The 14,333-nt window shown below is 40.9% G+C and overlaps 1 long non-coding RNA gene across 1 annotated transcript in view; it reads left to right on the plus strand.

Moving 5' to 3' along the window:
- Positions 1 to 11,485, plus strand: part of LOC105355126 — a 37,145-nt gene extending 25,660 nt beyond the window's left edge. Inside the window, exons 3-4 of the long non-coding RNA XR_909616.3 lie at positions 11,081 to 11,170; positions 11,258 to 11,485. This is a non-coding gene — a long non-coding RNA (uncharacterized LOC105355126). The remainder of the gene's footprint in view (positions 1 to 11,080; positions 11,171 to 11,257) is intronic.
- Positions 11,486 to 14,333: the final 2,848 nt, after the last annotated feature.

The following is a 14,333-nucleotide window of genomic DNA, read 5'->3' on the forward strand; positions in this document are numbered from 1 at the left end:
AAAATTAGAGTGAGGTGTGGTTGGTGGACGTATGTGCATTCCGTATGATAATTGCCTATGGAAAAAAGCTGTTTCTTAGTCTGTTTGTCCTGGTTCTGATGGACCTGTACCTCCTTCCAGAGGGCAGCAGTTCAAACAGAGGGAAAGCAGAATGGGTGGAGTTAGTGGTGATGCTAGTCACTCTGCTGATGCAGCGAGACTGGTAAATGTCCTTCAGTGAGGGGAGGGGGCAGCCGATGATCCTCTGCGCTGTCTTTACCACTCTCTGGAGACTCTGCCGTTCTGCTTCAGTGCAGTGGGAAAACCACACTGTGATGCCATAGGACAGAATGCTCTCAATGGTTGAGCGGTAGAACGTTACCAGCAGCTCCTGGCTGACGTCGTTCCTCCTAAGTTTTCTCAGGAAGTGCAGGCGTTGCTGGGCCTTCCTGATGACAGTCATGGTGTTGTTAGACCATGTGAGGTCAGCAGAGATGGTGGTGCCCAGGAGGGTGAAGCTGTGGACCCTCTCCACACAGTTTCCATCGATGTAGAGTGGGGGTGGATCTGTTCTGTTCTGCAAACTGGTGGGGGACGAAGATTGGAGGGAGGGAGTCTTTGATGTGTCCCAGGAGCAGCCGCTCCAGACACTTTGTGATTACAGCAGTGAGTGCAACTGGGCGGAAGTCCGTGAGGAAGGCTGTGGATGAGGACTTTTTGAGTATCGGGATGATAGTGGATGACTTCAGGCAAGCAGGGATGAAAGCCTGAGCTAGCGACAGGTTGAAGATTTTTGTGAAGACCTGGGAGAGTTGATCGGCGCAGGCCCGCAGAACCTTTCCGGGAACTCCATCAGGTCCCGCCGCTTTCCTGGGGTTTACCCTGCTGAACATCCGTGCCATCCGTGCCACGTCCATAAAGGCATTGTTTTTATATTTAGAGCTCTAAGCAACCAAACAGTTGTCTATATAAAAGAGCTTTTACAATTGTGCACTTTTAGCAGGCTGAAAAAATTATCTTTTTAAAATTGCCATTTCAAATTTGGGTTTTAAATTTTGTGTTCCATTTTTCTGTGCTTGTATTGGAAGGATTTGTTATTATTTTGTTTAAAAGTGCTACATATTGTATATACACATAATTTATTTAGAGAAATTTGCTATAGGTTGTGTTTTTTGGTTTTGTAGTTTAATTTCATTGGATTTATATTAAGGAAAAGAAGTTGCAGCATTGATTAAAAAAGGATAAAAGAGACATTTACTGTCTAAGTCTTATGTTACATCTGTAGAACTGTACTGAGAGTTGGGTTTTGTTTTGGAGCACATTCATATGTTTTGTTTGTAAAAAAAAAAAGATAAAATATTAAGTTAATTGCATTTTACATGACTAGAAAAGCAATGATTATTCATAAAAATCTATGAAAGACATACAAAACAAATGAAAAAGCAGTCTGCCCTCCCTCTTGTGTCTAAACTATTGTCACCTCACTTCTGGGTTAGTTAGCATATAAACAGGCAGCTGGTGTGTGTGTGTGGGGGGGGGGGGGGGGGGGGGGGGGTTGAAATTTGACTCCAGCAACAGGAAAGATTGAGGAGCAGGCTGCAGCATGAGGAAAAGACTGAACCATGTAAGAGGAAATGACATCCTACAGTTGACCAGTTCATTTTATATCTGTAAAGAATATTCAAGAAGCATTTAGACATGTTCAGCTATATGCGTGTTAAACTTGGTGTGGATATTTGAAGCATAAGTAATTTTAAAACACACTTGTTTGGAGTCCAGACGGAAAAAGCACAGGTTTTGGGATGAAAAAGGATTTTTTTTAAATCATCTGTTTCACCTGGACTTCTGAAAAAAATATGGAAGGCAGCAAACACAGATCCCTACATTTAAAAAAATAAATGGTGTTGATATATGATGATTAAGTTATGAAAAAAAATAGGTGTTTGTAGTTTTGCCTAAAAAGACGTTTTCGGACCTTTTTGGATGAAATGTTCTCTAAAAGTTCACCTGTAACTTCAATCATTCTGAATTTTTTTAGGAAGCAGTAGCACATAAATGCCTATGAAAGTTGAATTCTTGGTGCTGATAACCTAAACAGAATTTATGCTAAAAATCTTTGTTCAGTCCAAAATTTCATTAAAAAAATCAAGTGATGAAGTTTCTCGTAGACCCTATAGTGTTACATATCAAAGCTGGAGGTTATTAAAGGCATCTAATTCTGAAATCTCAGCTTCCTGAGACAAACGGCTGATTTATAATAAATTTCTATTATTTGGGTGCACATAATCGACCACTTCCTGTTACGCAGGCACCGTCAGGTGTACACCCATGAAACTTTACATGATGAGAGAGGACCCTTCTGAGTATCTCCAGTTTTAATTTCATGCACATCGGACAAAGCAAAGAGAAAATACAGGGCAGAATGTGCCCAATGCAATAACTAGGTGGCGCTATAGAGCTCGTCCAAGATTGTCATATCCATGGGTTCAGAATAGAAGCTTCATCATATCCATTGAATTTCAGTGAGATTGGACAAGGAATGTGCACGTGAGAGCAACTTTTGTGTGCATAGCGAGATGCCCAACTTTGCCGCTCTGTCACGACCACACCCCCGCATTGAAAGTTATGGTTTTTTGTCAGAGTAAACTTCAATGGCTTTTCAACAGGTGGACGTCATTTTCAGGTGTGTCGGCTCATCCTACTCGGAGTAGTGATGCTCCAAGTAAAACATGTCATTTCCTCTTGCCAGCAGGTGGCGCTACACTTTTTCCAGATTCTTTCACTGCAGATGTGTTCAGAGTCAGACTACAATCATGCACATCAATTTTGGATCAGATTGGATTATGCATGGCTGAGTAATGGCCATTTTTCTTTTCATGGCGTGTTTTCGAAACGACCTCCAATTTTGACGCGCCGCCATGGTCACAAACATCCATAAAAACTTAAAAGCTTTGCAATTTAACATCGGACATGTGTATAGTTTACAAAACCAAAGTTTGGAGTCATTACTCTCAAATCTCTAGGAGGAGTTCGTTCTAGAGCGAGGCCTGCGAATGACCAAAATACAGCAAAAATGACATATTGTCATCAAAATATCAGACTTCCTGTGCGACTGACAGCTTGGTCCCAAGAGACTTTTTTGTAGGTTTCTATCCGATGAACATGCCCTGTTAAAATCAGGTTTGTACTATAAAGCATATGGAGGTGCTCGCGAAAACAAATTTTGCAGGTGGCGCTATCGAGCCATTTTTGTTTACCTATGCCGTTCTCCTATAAAATATGAAATTTTTCGCGACTCCTGATGTGTATACAAAATTTGGTGAGTTTTGGGGTATGTTAAAGGCCTCAAAAAGGCGACGGAAAAGTCGGAAGAATAATAATAATAATAATAATAATAATAATAAACCTAACAGATACAATAGGGTCCTTGCACTCCGTGCTCGGGCCCTAATAATGACCTCATCATATGGCAAATTTTGTAATTTTTAGTGTTGTTTAGCTTTGTTTTGGTAAATTTTCTTTGAGCATTGTTGTCTTTAACCCACAAACATTGGAGAAGTCACCGATGACACATAGATGACACGCTCCTTGACATTCTGTAACTCCTCGACCGTTTATGCGATGAACCAGCTGATTTTGATGTGGACAAAAGCAGCTTTTCATATCGACTTTGCAACACTACTGTAAAGTATTGCATATCAGCACAAGGCTGCTTTTCTCCCCTTCAGAATCAGCTGGAATTACGTTAATTGCGTAAACGGTTGAAGAGTTGCGGTAGTCAAAAGAATTTCACACTGGAGCTAAAGCTCCAATGTCAAAGAGGTAATGTTACTTTTAACATTATTTAGCCTCATCTAGCTTTTTTAGGTATCTAAAACTTTTTAAAGTTATTTGTCAAAACTTTGATGTCACAAATTGAAACTTATGGTCGGCTGAATACTAAGTGTAGTGCTCTCGTCAGAGTAAAAAACTTGTGAACTTAGCGCAAAGTTCAACTCCCTTTGATGAATAAGACAAGTCGTCGTAGTAGCTTTAGTTTTTTTTTTACTCAAACTCTTTCACATGGAGGGAAAACTACAATACAAACCCCCCCCCCCCCTCTAAAATTAAATTACAAACAACTTCCATTAAATATACATCAATACAACAACACAAAACACATTGCTATCAACTTAAACACAAGATTTGTTGTATGATCTTTGGCAACAGATGGCATCAGATAAAGAAAAGCCTCCTACATTTGGCTTCCCTTTGACTTTTCTATTAGTAGGATGTTTTTACAAGATGTGACATCTCTAATTAAACTTTATTGACAAGAACAACAACAACAAAATTCTAATAAAGAATATCAAGCTTAAAACAAACATCACAGTAATTGTTTTGTGGAGAGGATGATGAGGTAGTTTCTAGTAGGCCGAGAGGCTTTGGCTGAAGTTGGGGAAAGTCCAGGGGAGATGGGATGAGGCTGGAAGTGAGATGGAAGTAAGATGATCCAAAAGGGGGAAAATTTATCGGTAGGTCTATAGATACGTAGATAGGTCAAAAGTCAGACTCCAGAAATAAACACAGTAAAAACAGAGATACAAGGAAGATTAAGCAAAACAAAGTCAGGGTAAATATTAGTCAAGAAACCGCAAAGAACAAGAAATACAGAAAACTGAGGGCAATAAAATCCAACAATTTACTAGTGGCATCATGCAGTGGAGCAGCTGACAATAAAGTCAAGAGAATAGGTGAGAGTATTGAGTTTGATTGGCAAGTTTTCATAATCATTACCCTTTTTCTTCTGTAATCAAGCCCTTGGTATCATTGTTTAGTAGTATTACTCATTTCTCTTTCAGCTGACGATGTTTAAACATTCAGCTTTGAGCACTCACTTGAGAGATTTTGTCATATAACTGAACACTTTTCATTATACTTACGTTTTTTCTTTCAAACACAGAGAACATGGAGGGAGCGTGTAGCTGTAAACCCGTTTATCATTCTGAACCATTTTGAAGAATACACACTACTATAGACTTACATCTTGTGTTCTACTGTGTGAGAATGAGTGTGTGTGTGGTAGGCTCAAAGGCTGGGGTGAGTGTGTCTAAATCCTTCTTGCAGTGTTTCCCCTGCTGTTTTTAAATGTTGTCACCACCATTAACCGTTTCCACATAGGTTACAGCTGGAAAGGAACAAAAAGGACTGTGCATGTGTGTGCGGGGGGGTGGTGTGGTGTGGTAGGATCACATGTTTATTTTTCGGGCAAGGGGGAATCTTCTCCCATGGATGGAGACGGTGAAAGTGGTGGCATTAAAGGAGAGGCAAGTTGTGTAATTTCATTTGGATTTCGTGTAGCTTGGAAGAATGACACAAATTCTATGCCGATTAATCCGGATTTAATTCAATCTGGCCTCGGCCTGAAATAGCTCAGGCTGAATGCTGCCATTGCTTTTGGGGGGGCTCATACTACTGGATCCAGACGCCACTTTAATTCAGGCACATGTGTGTTAACGCTTTTTTTGTTATCACGAAGATTCCCTATTTGATGGATTCTTGATCAGAAAAAACTGCTACCTCCAAACAGATGCAGTACAACAACCTGTCATGCTTGAATATAACCACCCAGGCACTTGCTGTGCATCGCCTCACAGTGAGAAGGCCCTCCTGGTTCAAATCCTTTCTGTGTGGAGTTTGCATGTTCTCCCTGTGCATGTGTGGGTTTTCTGCGGGCACTTCACCTTCCCCCTGCAGTCCAAAAACATGCTTCATAGGTTAATTGGATGGATGTACACTTTGTCTTATCTGAGTACCGCAGGTTTCAGTATTAGGCCTGCTCAAGGATTCTCCTCTTTTTTAATCTACATCCTTTCTCAGCTCCATTTGTTTTTTTGTTTTTTACCTTAATTGTCTTCAACAGTGTTTTCCAACCCTGGTCCTTGGAGTCCTTGTTTTTGATGTTGCATTGCTAAAGCACATGGCTCAGCTTTGACCCATCAGGTGTGGATGATGTAATCAACTGGTGGAGTCCACAACAGACATAGAGGAGAATGTGATTGTTTTCCTCCTGAACTGTAGGAGGAGTGAGTGGGAATGAACACATTTTTGGAAAGGCATCAAGCAGCAAATGTGACACGTGTGAAAAAAGTGTCAGGCGTCGAGAATGCTTTCACACACCTCACTCTCAGGAGCAAACCAAAAATTAAAGCAAGCCAAACTATCTGTGAAAAAAAAAATCATGCAATTTTAACAACTGTTCACTTAGTGGCAGAATCACCTGAAATGACTATAAAGCTAATGTTCAAGGAAAAGAGAGATGTAATCAGTTTTTCACATCAGGGAGGATCCAAAATGGCTGCAGGGGAAATTCTCAACATGCTCCATTTTTGCAAAATTTAAAATCAAACATGATTAAAACACAAATTGTATAAAAAAGTATTTAGTAGTACAGGTCTTTTGACTATGAAAAAGGTATAGACATTTAAAAAAGGCTTACATTTGTTTTTGTTAAGTGTGAAGTTAGACTTTTAATGTAGGAGTGGAAGAGAATGACTTGCTTCTGCAACCAGCCCCTTGTGGTCATTTGAGGAACTGCAGAATTTTGCATAAGTCTAAGGTTAAGGTTGCACCTTATGGTTAACTATTATCTGTGACCCCTTTCTTACAAATGAAGCATTAGTTGTTCCTCCTCTTTACCTGTAGCTTTTTTGTTTTTGCATCACAGAGTAAAGAAACAATTTCAAACAAACTTCTTTCTTTTGTCTGGTAAAAGAAATGGTCCAAAGAAACAGGGTTAGGGTAGCAAGGGACTACTGCTAGTGATAAATACCATCAGGGTCAGAAAATTTGAAGCTGCTAACAGTTTGTTTCAGCAGATGTGATTAAGTCTTTAAGTGCTTCAGCTAGGACAGATAGAAACCCACAGACTTGGTTGAAGGCTGCTGTAATTTCTTTGATGCCACAGTCTGTCATATTCTGTAAGAGGAGATTGTACGTCAGATTAATTCCCCCCCCGCAGAGCCTTTCTGTCCATTAACAAGGCTGGAGCAGTTCAGTGTCCCGCTGTGCTGCAAGTGACACTGATGGCTACAACCCACATAGAAGAATCTGGCGTCAGTCAGTCATGAAGCAGGTTTACAGCTTCAGTTTCATCTGTCAAAACTACCTTCATGTTAGTATTTTCCTCCCAACTCAGCAGATTTTGAAACCTCGGGTTTGGTAAAAAACCTCATGAAAGTAAGTATCTTGTCAATGTTTTTTAAGGATAATGTAATTTACATGCACTTATGATGTACGGGGGAGGCTGTTGCACGGCACTTACTACTCATTAGTGAGGTGTGCACACTGGCTCCTTACTGACCCCTTGCAATGCTGCACACACAGGGTGTGCAGGTGCAGTTAGCTGTCATGCGTCTAACTAGAAACCAGAAATATGATCACATCTACCCTGTTTTAGCTTCACTACACTGCTTGCCTGTTCATTTTAGAGTTCATTTTAAGATTCTTTTATTTGTTTATAAATCCTTGCATGGCTTAACACCTCTTTACCTATGTGAGCTCCTGCAGCCTTATGTCCCCTACCGTCCTCTTTGATCAGCTGATCAGCTGCTTCTAAAAGTACCAAAAACAAAAGTTATTGAGCCATTGAGTCTTTGGTATGACTCGCCCACAGTGTCCCCATAGAAAAAATGAGCATGATCACTTTTGCATTACGGGCTCACCGGGTTTTCTTAAAAGTTCCTGCGGGCAACCAGTGTGACCTGTACAGATTTTCCCATTTTTCACCCACTCATAGGGGCAGTTGTGACTAAGGCATAATCAATCACTGTAACACAATAGGTAAATTAGCAATACTCACCCAGAATCCAGTGCTGTATTGTTTTTTGTTTTTATTTCCTTTTGTAACAAATGCTGATGTTATGCAGAGTTCTTCCCGGTTAAGCTATAGTCACATCCACTTGGATGGGGAGTTGACCAGTATAGGTGATGCAGATTTTTGGGTTGTCCGAGCCCATTGAGGGTCGTAGAAAGCCGCATTTAAATGGGGATGCAGATGTGTCTTGCGGTTCCCTTGAGGACAGCTAATTTTTACACATCTTGGTAACATGGAAAACAACATTTGCCTCCTCCTTCTAGAAAGCAATAAGAGTAAGCTTCACATAACTTCCTGGGTTTAGGGTTAACCACTCCCATTACAGCCCTATTACTACATCCCCTTCATTTTGAGTGTGAAGCAGGGAAGCATCGACTCCCATTCTTAGACTTTTTCGTATGACCCAAATGTGGACTTGAATCCACAGTCTCCAAGTTCCTGGTTGGACACTCTTCCACATGGCCAATAAACAGAAAAGAGGCACTGCCTTGAATGAAATTGTGGTTTCTTGCTAATTTTGTACTATAAAGGACTGAACCAGCATTGCCATCCTTTAGGAAATTTGATTCAAAAAGTAACATTCTGGTGCAACACTTTTCTATTGGAGTCCTTGTTATTCTATGATTTACTTTGGACAAACTCTGCTAAAACATCAGGCCCCCTGAAAATGCATTTCATTCATCCTCAAACAGTCTTGTGGATCTGTCAGATTTGCCCCCTCCCAGCACAGTCTGTAGTTTCGTCATCTGATCGTGTAAATGAGTGTCATGATGAGTGTGTTGGCTCCGCCGTCCTACATTTGCCTGACGGCCTTTTTCCAGGGTTCAATAACTTCTCCTCACGTCAGCTTCGTTTGGCTCGCTGCCTGCAGCTGACAGCAGTTTCCATTTGTATGGACGTTCCTCAGCTTGCTGCCACTAAACACATCTATACACCTGCAATTGCACTCTCACAGCCTATGATGACAACGTTCCAGATCACCTTTATGTTCCATCACAACAAACTGAGGCTACAGACACCAAAGCCCCCTGGATTAGAAGTAATTTGTTAATATAGATGCTATCATTTTATTGGCATAGAGCTAAATTCGGACACTATAATTACCTCAAATTGACAAAACACTAAAAAAAACATGAATGTGTTGTATGTGTATCTGTAGCTTCTTCAATCATGTTTTAAAACAGAAACAAACCCTGACCCACAAACTGACGGCCCACCGAAATCCCCACTGGAGCCGCTCATGCTAAAAATATTTATCCTGGCTATAACACAAGGTGCTTCAGATGAAAGCCTCCCTTAAACAGCTGATACGATGCAGCATTACTCACAGTTGCTTCAACAAATTAGGACGCTCATTATATGAGTCATTAGGAATGAGTCTCAGAGGCCAGGAGGCTCATTTTTAAAGATGAGCCTGGTGATAAACGTCCATCGGGGTAACATTTGTCTACAGCATTCACCACACAGAACAGCAGGAACACCTCCCCCTAGAAACCATCAGTTAGTCATGAGGTTCCATGTCTGATCCAACACAGCACTGATCAGAGCAATCAACCTTCTGTTCCAAGATCATCTCCATGAATACACAAACACGGAGTGTTGTATAAAATCACTGCCTCCTACACACACACACTCTCACACTGAACTGAAACAAACATGAAAGAACACACACTGAAACACACAGAATTTAGCACACACAAACACACACTTTAAAACACACCCACATATACACATAACATAAAGTTATATACTCACATAAACAACCATAAACAGAACAAACACGTATCACACACACAAATTTAGACACATACAGAACTATACACACATGCTTTAGCACACAACACACACTAAAGGACTTACATGCGTATACTAACACACATATACTACACACAAACAAATACTTGACACACACACACAGACATACACGCCCAGACCCACAAACATTCACACATAAACACACGCATTTACTCACATGAACACCCATACACACACTTTAACCCTTTACAGTGATTGAGTGAGTGATTGACACACTTAAAAATCATTTAAACACGAAAATACTTAAGCACACTTCAAAGCACATACATTTAAATACAGACAATTTATACAAATTCACTTGAACACAAACACAAACAGCAGTGTGCAGACATAAACATATACATTATAACACACAAACATGCAGTGTTTTTCAAAATCTCATGCATTTAAATTGTGAGTCTGTGAGTGTATTTACAGATTGTTCATTATGTAGAGCCTCACATCAATTTTCATCCATCTACAGCCTTCCCTAATCCAGACAATACAAACATGTTCTCAGGTTAATCCAGAGACATAATCTCTCCTGTTGGACACTCCTGAAACAGCTCACCAGGGATGGTTCTCTGCACTCCTCGCCCTTTTTTCTGGGGAAGGTCTGGAGCCTGAAACAAGCTTCATGTAGTTGTGTTTCTAAGATTGTCCTCTTTTGTTAGGGTAGGATTTTAGAGCAAGCAATAAAGTCTTTTTTTTGTCTCTGTTCTTTCTATGGACCAATTCCAAATACTGCCTGTGTTCTTCCAAACTCATGAACAAAAGTATACAGCTGTACACACATCAGACATGTGGTGCATTCAAGAAAACGTTGAACGTTACGTCCTTTTAGCTTATGGTTTGCTCACTGGACTGTCACAATGGACTGTGAATACATACTAGCCCGTGTATTCACAGTTGAAGGAGGCATGGTGTGAAATGTCGAAGCAGTCTCATAAATCTTGCTCCAGGCTTTTTCTTTCACAGGTTTATTCTGATATATGAAAAATTTGGCGTAATTTAATTCCAGCTGGGCACAAGCTGCAATTATTAAATTCTCCTTCATGATCACGTTTCAAACATTTGCCACTTCCCTGTTTTGAAAAGGATGCCATTAATGTGTCACTACCAAATCTGAGTCCCTGACTGGTCAAAATTCAACTGGTTTAACTTTTGATGCGTGCTCTATTGCCACACGTTTTAAAGCCCAAAAACGAATTAAAAAACTTCAGTAGCATGTGTGAAAAGCTACATCCACACCGAGGATGCATTGCATGTTCAAGAATTCAGCCGGCGGTGGGAGGAGCTTTTTTTTCTTTTGTTTTTTTACAGTTTACTAATGCTTGTCCACCAACTGTGACTGTACAATGCATTCCAATTCATTTGTCTTTTGTGATGAACATGTCATGGTGCCTCTGTCAGACTCCTCCCCCTCTCCTCTCCGCTTGGTTCCTGATTAAGCCCAGCTGCGACGGCTCACTTCATCATCACCGCCTGCCTACTTGAGGAGCTCCTGGACCAGTATTCATCGCCATTCCGTTGCCCCTGATGGTGCATATTTGGCCCCCTCTTCAAGTTCATGTTTCGTTACCTTGTCTCAAGCCATCGCCTAACGTACCTTGTCTTGCCTGTCTCCAGGAAACCCCAAGCCATGAGTGGTCGCCTGAATCAGCCGTTGTCCGGAACCTTCACCAGGTCTGCCTCATCCGACCTCACCACGAGCCTCTGCCGAATCGCCGACTTCACGGACCCTACGGACGGATCCTCTAGTGACGCCACAGGAATCTGCCTCTCGCTCTCCGGACCTCCAGGAACTGTGCTCTTCCAATCTAACCTGATCATTAAATCCGCTTATTCGCCACGCCATCTCTGCCCTGTGTCTCATTCCGGGTTTCAGCATCTGGGTCTCTGTAGTTCTGTAGTCATGACAGAACAGTTCTTCTTCATTTAAAACTGTTGGCACTTTTTTGTTTTGAAAGGGACGCTACCCGCATGTCACTACAAATCTGTGACTGGTCAGTGTTCACCTGTTTCGTGTTTTAGCAGTCAAAAGTGTAACTGGTTGAAATTCTAGCACGCTATCAATGAACACCTTTTTTATTCATAGAGATCTGACTTAACCCTTGTGCTATCCCAGGCACTTTAACATTGGGAGCTGGGTCATCTAGACCCCACAAGACAGTGCGCTGAACTTTTTTTCTTCAATGATTTGTGATCTTCACTGGTTTCCATGGAGTACATGAAATCTTTCCACCTTTATCCACCTTTGTCATGGTAGGAATAACACGCCAATGTAAGGGTGGGGTCATCTAAGATGGGGCAAGGGTTACAAAGTTGCTTTGCGATGCATGAACGCGAAAGCTTAGATTGGAGTTTACGTGCGTTAATATAAACATTAAACAAAATGCGCATATACGTGCGTTTACTTAGACTTTTCTTTGGAAGCGGTCATTCGAACGAGCATTTCAGAGTAGCCTAAAGCAAATAAAAAATAATCTCTGGAATCAGACCTGGGAGAGTAAATTTCTTTTTAGTTTTTTTTTTTCTTTTTAATTGTGAAACATTTTACTGCAGAAGAATAAAACAATTGAAAACACGTAAACATTTTATATAGATTTGTTCCAGTTCAATCTGTATTTCACACAGAGCCTAAGCAGCTGTGCAATTTTGGGTTTGCTGCTTGTTAAAGTCATTTGAGGATAATTTTAAAGGGAAAAAACGCAAAGATTCCACAGGCGTTTGAGTTTGTGAGGAACTCAGGAGAGGATGTTTGGGAACGCAGCTGCGATGTTTCTAAGGTTCGCGCAAAGTTCACATACTCATGTTAATTAATTTGATGCTCCTCTTCCTCAGTCAGAGCACATTAGTAGCTTCAAACTCATTTTAATGCTCAACTGTTTATAGATGCTCCATATTTTATTAATGCTCTGAACAGAAGCTGAGCAGAGACATGTCTTGTTTGAGAATTTTAGTGTAAAGTCAAAAATGAGCTTTTTATGTCCTAAAAAAATAACTCCAGCTCCAGCAGTTTTTTGGAACATTATTCTGTCTGGTTGAATAATCAAAAAATCGTTCCCTCAAAAAACTGCAGAAACTGTTCATGCTGAGCATTGAATCTTCTCTGCTGGTAGTCTTTTTTACGGTTGCCCAGAAGGGTCACAACACGACACTTTAACTTACCACCCAACACATTAACTCACAACACAACACATTCACTCACAATACAATAACTCACAACACATTAACTCACAAAACAATAACTCACAACACATTAACTCACAAAACAATAACTCACAACACAACACATTAACTCACAACGGAAGTAAATCTGCAATGGAAGTGCTTTTATTCTGAAATTTCCACTGGGCTGAGCGGCTAACTACACGTCACAGTGAACTGTGGAGGGAGCACGTTTTTTCTACAAGAGAAGCTAGCAGCTCCTTTTATTATTAGTCTGAACTATCTTTTATTTTGAAAAATCCTCAGATCGGGTGCTAAATCAGTTCAGTAGGTGAAAAAAATCAAGCTGTGTATTCTTGTTTCTCCTGATCTAATAAGAGTACAGTATTGAATATTTCTTCAGCGGACCGGCCTTCCATTCATTTTTCTTAACCCGCTATATCCTGCGTGCGGCTCTTTCACCCTTGTGCTGCGCTTGCGCTAGAGCGGGCCGACTATCGTGTGAACCTGCTGCTATGATAACCGTATTTTGCGCTCTCTGTGTAGAACACGCTGAGGAGCGCAGGGAAAACAACTCTCAGCTGCAGAGGATATGAAAAGGTAGAGAGGTGGGGGAGGGGCTTTGGCTTCAAACTGTCAGAGAGATGGAAACACGGGCGTCAGATTCAGACGCAGCTTTCACTGCGGGAGTTGAAGCAGAGACTTTCTCTAGGATGATTTTGTGAACTCAAACATGGAAACATGATTACCAAGTAGAACTCTTTAAAATAATAAACCCATCTCTCCACATTCTCAGTTTCTACCACGCATTGATAAACACAGACACTGCTCCATGTAGCGATCAGACCATACTTTAGCTGGTAGTTCCTCCTACACGCTGCCGCGGTAATAAGCTTTAAATAAGACAATTTCTAAGAGGCGGGGCGGGGCGTTGCACACCCCCAACAACAGGTTAGATGACAGCCCAGTACCATTAAGCGTCTCTGCTGTTCACTGAGCTTCAGTACATAGAACTCCAACAGCCACACGGCCTAACGTAGTCCGCTATTATACTATACCCGCAAATTTAGAACCAAAACCTTATATCTGGCAACACTGCTGCTAGCTTCTCTTGTAGAAAAACGTGCTCCCTCCACAGTTCACTGTGACGTTTCTTTCTGTTAGCGTAGTTAGCCGCTCAGCCCAGTGGAAATTTCAGAATAAAAGCACTTCCATTGCAGCTTTACTTACGTTGTGAATTAATGTGTTGTGTCGTGAGTTATTGTGTTGTGTTGTGTTGTGAGTGAATGTGTTGTGAGTGAATGTGTTGTGACCCTTCTGGGCCTTTTTTATCAATTATAGAGAAAAAAATTAAAAAGTGTTTATACTCTAGGTCTGAGTTTCATACAACAAACTTTAGTTGCCATTAAGGTCTTAAACTAATTTGACGTATGGCACACTTCTGACACCATGGTAGGTTTTTTAACAAAACAAATCTTTTAACCTTATCTGTACTCTAGAGGACGATGACCTTTAGGTTGTGTTAGATCTATTT

The sequence above is a fragment of the Oryzias latipes genome, chromosome 11 (genome assembly GCF_002234675.1).
Source record: "Oryzias latipes chromosome 11, ASM223467v1".
In the NCBI taxonomy this organism is placed as follows: domain Eukaryota; kingdom Metazoa; phylum Chordata; class Actinopteri; order Beloniformes; family Adrianichthyidae; genus Oryzias; species Oryzias latipes.